Consider the following 5256-nt stretch of genomic DNA (forward strand, 5'->3'; position numbering starts at 1 on the left):
GCGCTACTTCACAGTCAGGGCGGCTAGGGTCTGGAACCAACTTCCAAGAGAAGTGGTGCAGGCTCCTACCCTGGGGGTTTTTAAGAGGAGGTTAGATGAACACCTTGCTGGGGTCGTTTGACCCCAGTACTCTTTCCTGCCATGGCAGGGGTTCGGACTAGATGATCTGCTCAGGTCCCTTCCGACCCTAGAAACTATGAAACTATAATAGAACTATCTGCAGCCTCTGCTAGTATTAGCTCAGGTTCCACAACCCCCATTACATTTTACCCAGTCAGAGTGGTTTTCACCTCCAGGACTTGCAATCAAACACAATTATCTCCCAGAGACCTGAGGAAGTGTACTGTGATACCTAAAAGCTTGCCTACGTCCCTCAACCATGCAGTTGGTCCAATAAAAGATATCACTGACAAGAATACTTGTCTCATTTCCTAGACCATCATGGCAACATAATTTTGACACTACCAAAACACAACTACCCTAATTCTAAAATAAAAAACACTTTTTCCTTAGCACTGAGTAGCTACAATTTAATTACATGCAAAAGTAAGCAGTAGCACATTCTGCATAAGTATGACATTTTACAGTTTTAAGCATCTTTCCACCTCTAGACTGATGGTGCAGTAGTTAGGAAGTCAAAATGATTAAATCTATTTGTCCAGATACAATTAACTTCCTCAGAAATAACACTGTAAGACATAAGAAGAGATATCAGTTAAATAAAAAAAATAAAGATTTACATACCTGGGTTTAACAGCAGCAAACAGACACAGTTTTACAAATCTGCTTTAGGCTATAAGCCAGAGTTGATACAGTTTGGATCTCTTGAACACCATACTCATATAGCAAGGCTGTTTTTCATCTACAGTTGATACCAGGAGGGTAAAACAAATAGTTTAGAATAATGGTTCTAAAATCATCATTGCACTCAGAAGCTTTGCTTTTTATACAGTAATCTACAAAAGCTACCAGCACCACACAAACACTGCATCCCAACTAATTACTTTCAGCTGTTTGTCATGTGGTCTTGCTGACTGATCAAGTGACTTCTTTTCCTCCTTTCACAAACTGAGCAATCGATTTAATTAAAATTATCCTTTACCAGGTAAAAAAAATATATATATCAAAACTCTGCCTAAATCAGGGACCAAGTACGTTCACTTGAATAAGAGTGCCTTTTATTTAAAGCAAACAAACAAACAATACCAAAACCACCGAGCACCCCCCCACCCCACCCATGAATATGTTTTCACAGATATTTGTAAATGGGATGCCAAAGACATGGCTTTCCTTTCTTTAAAAGGCAAAAGAGTAAAAAACTTAATGAAGCAGGATGTGTGTGTGGGAGGACAGTAACCAGTTAATTCTGCACTGTGTGGTAGAGGGTATCTGCAAAACCTCACTTCCCGTGCTTAACAGACGCTGCCAGGATGGCTGCGTGGGCAACCCCTTGTTCTACACAGTGCAACAAGGCACTGTATGGTTGCAGGAATTTACCTGCAAGGGATTAACTGAAGGATTAGGGTCCTAATAAATAAATGTCCTTAAATGTGAACAAACAAGCTTTTATCCATGATACAAAGTTGAAAAGGCTTTTTCCTAGCACTAAAATCTCGATTTAAATAAAATTTGAAAAGACTATAAACCATTTACTTCTATTTCTTCTCTCACACAGTACAAACTACTCTGTATCAGAGCCTTTATGTACAGAAATCACTGCCTCTTGAAAAGCTATTCGGTAGGCTACTTAGAGTTATCACACAGCGTTAATATGGATTTAAAAATAAAGGTATTGGGCCACACTGATCTGCAAAATTGTCAACAGAATTCTGCTGGCCATAGCTGCTGGTTCACATGGCCTACCATTGTATGTGACAAAGGGAAGGAACATCTGTTCCCTTTTGGCAAGTGGAAACTTGCATTAGCCTCCTACATTCATTCCACCACTCTCACTGAATGACCCAATCCTTTAGCTCAAGCATGAAAAAGAAAATCACAACTTTGTAGGCCAGACCCTATTCCATGTATTGGTTGTCAAAACATAATCTTACTCTAGAACTTGAAAAACCATTGACACAGGGGTCAACAACCTATGGCTCTGGAAGCCACAACAATTAATGCTGCTATAGCTCCCCTAGTGCCACATTTATGGACCGACAAGAGCCCCAAGGCTGGATGATATGGTCCCATGCGCTGGACTCAACCCACAGGTTCAGAGACTGAGCACCACCAAGGTAGGCCTTGCCTTTGTTCAGTCTAGAAAGAGCAGCCATGCAGAAGGGTTTCACCCAAGGTGGTCCAAACAGCATGGAGAAACGATTAGAGAGGCTAGGCCAGGGGCAGGCAAAGTCTGACCCACAGGCCAGAGCTAGCTAGCACTGGACTCCATTTCCCAGCAGCCCCTGCCCACCTAACTGCTCCAGGGCTGGGCTGTGATCTTGCAGAGGTGACAGCATGGTCCAGAGCCAAGGCAGAGCTGCAATCTGCAGCCCAGGTGTGGCTGGTGAACTCAGACTGGTGGGGCGGGGGAATTTCTCACAGAAACATGAGTGGGGGGTCGCAGCCGGACGGGAGCTGTGGGGTTTACAGCCTCCCCACTACCAGCCAGAGTGCCTGGCTAGATGCAACCCCACCCCACACCAGCCTGCTGTAAACCCCACCCTGCATCCCCAATATTCAAAACACATGCACACAGTAATTTATGTATGTTCCTTAATGAGAGCTGAGGGCAATCTGTCAGATCAATATGACAGAAATGAAGGTATAGATTCTTTTATCCAGAGCTGTGCTTGGTTTGAATATTTTAATTAAGGTGGGCTGGTTGCCAACACAAAGGCACTACTTTTGTTGTGTTTAACTTCCAACTGTACAACATGTTAAGATATAAGTGTTAAGAGTGATTCTCAACCAAAGTGCCAGGGCACCCTGGGGTGCCTTGAGATCCCTTCATGGGTGCCATAAGGTGCCACACAACATTAGCATTGTTAGGTGTGCAAACACGATTCACAAGATAAATCCAGAGGTTCCACATACAAATGCACAGTGTTAATGAGATGTTCTGCCATGTTGTGGTCTTTCTGAGTTCTTTGCAACAGAAGATTTGTTCACATTTTTTTGTCTACAGAAAAATAAAAGCGCCTTGAGTCTAAAAAGGTTAAGAACCACTGTGCTGATGTATTAACAACAGACCTATGTAATGCAACTGTAGATCTTTGTAAAGATAAATTATTGACTGAATTATCTAACTTCCTGCAACCTATACATTAGACAGGGGTGGGCAAAATGCAGCCCAGGGGCTGCGTGTGGTCCGCCAGGCCATTTTATCTGGCCCGCAGGGCCCTTAAAAGTTTAGAAAATTAATATTTATCTGCCCTGGGTTGCCTGTCATGCGGCCCATGATGGCTTGCCAAAACCCAGTAAGTGGCCCTCTGCCCAAAATAATTGCCCGCCCCTGCATTAGAATATTTATAAAAGAACAATTATAAAGGCTTAGCTGCTTGTGCACTTATGTCCAAAACTCACTTTCTCCTTCTGTTAACACACCATTGATCTCTGTGTTGTACAGTACAACTTAGCAATATCAGTACATTACATCTTTTAAGATATGATGAAAATATAGTAAATATGCAACTATTTGAAATATATTTTCTTATAGACACCAAAATTCAATGCTGCTTTTAAAGTTGAGAAAGATGCTTTTAATAAGCGATAGTAAACAATCCCTCAGTTTTACTTATGTGAGTACAGTAATTATTGCTCAGAGGGAGACCCAGTGAAGTCGGTATTCCAGATCTTTACGCCTGACTATTAAATCCTTGCTGACCTGAAGAGTAACGTCAGAATAAGAATAAAACTTAGAGATCTATCCAGTTTCTGTTAGCTCCCATGCAACCAAGGTAAGCTTCTTTTAGGGGGTATTATAATCAACTCAGTGGAGTATACTGTCAAGTTCAGTGGTATCGTATAAAGCAGTAACTATGCATTTTCAAGCTTCTTTGGCACACAGATACAAAGGAACGAGCTTCTTTCTAGAACGATGAGATTAGCTTTTATTTTTAAACAGTTACCGGTAGTTAGCATCATAACAGAGGCTTATGGTCTTCTCTAATTTTCACTTTTGGTATAGGCTGACAAGGTTCTTTGGGTAATGCGATATCTTTTATTAGACCAACTAAATAGTTAGAAAAATTGTTCTTTGCAAGCTTGTGGGTACAAACACCCTTTTACCCAAAAGCTTGCAAATAACACATTTTTCCAGGTATTTAGTTGGTCTAGAAAAGATATCACATTTACCCAAAGAACATTGTCTGCCTGTGTCCTTAGACTGATACAGCTAAAACCAACACCCCCCCAAACACTTCTGTTATACTAACTTGCGCTGTTTCCACATCCATTTACAAGCTTGGAGATGTAGCCACAATTTATTCTAATAAAAGGCCAAAAATTCAGGTACCAACTAGATCTGCCACACGCTAACTCTTAATTTATGCAAAACCTGGGCTGATGCAATGCCTTTATCTCATCAGACTCTCATGTTAAGATTCTGAATAGCCTATCTATCTTGAACCTTGCTAAAGATAAACAATTCCTAGGCAACACCCAATAACGCAGCATACAATCTGAAGCAAAAAAACAGGCAACAAGAAATGGTACAGAAGGGTGAATCAGTAAAGGCCAAATACTGTATTTACCGGTGCTACAGTAAAAAAACACCAGTCTACTTTCTTAATATTCTAAACAGAGAGCAAAAAATTAGCAAGGAAATTGAACGCAGAAAGCAAACTACATGGTGAAGAATAGATTTAAAGAAAGAAATAAATCTATACTAAATGGCAACAGAAACTAAACAAGTGTTTATCCAGACCACTTTTGAGTTGAAAACAAAGCATGTAATAGTCAATATGAAAAATGATGGGTGATTATATACGTGACCATACAAGTCTAAACCCTGCTACTTAAACTGACATTTTCCTAAAACCATTATACTGCTTACAAGTACTATATTTGTGAAGAAAGAAAGGCTGAACATATAGGCGAATGAAATCCTTAGTCAGTTATTATACTACAGATGGGACCAAGACGGGTTTCACTTTTGGTAAGTACCCTTTAAAATGGATGCCACTTCTTGGATAAAATTTAGTTGGACTAATAAAGTCTAGCGATAACAAAGAGTATTCAAGAGAAAAAAATCCAGTGACTGAATCGGTGCCTTGGGCCTTCAGTATGAAGTTACAAATTCACTCATCTTCAGATCAG

The 5256-nt window shown here is 40.5% G+C and overlaps 1 protein-coding gene across 1 annotated transcript in view; it reads right to left on the reverse strand.

The window, feature by feature from the left end:
- RAB27A (RAB27A, member RAS oncogene family) overlaps positions 1-938 on the reverse strand; it is a 59178-nt gene extending 58240 nt beyond the window's left edge. The window contains exon 1 of the mRNA XM_019504245.1: positions 745-938. The gene's annotated coding sequence lies outside the window, so the exon portion shown is untranslated. The remainder of the gene's footprint in view (positions 1-744) is intronic.
- Between the last annotated feature and the right edge of the window lie 4318 nt (positions 939-5256).

This window comes from Gavialis gangeticus, unplaced genomic scaffold (genome assembly GCF_001723915.1).
Source record: "Gavialis gangeticus isolate Ggan-Ray unplaced genomic scaffold, GavGan_comp1, whole genome shotgun sequence".
NCBI lineage: Eukaryota > Metazoa > Chordata > Crocodylia > Gavialidae > Gavialis > Gavialis gangeticus.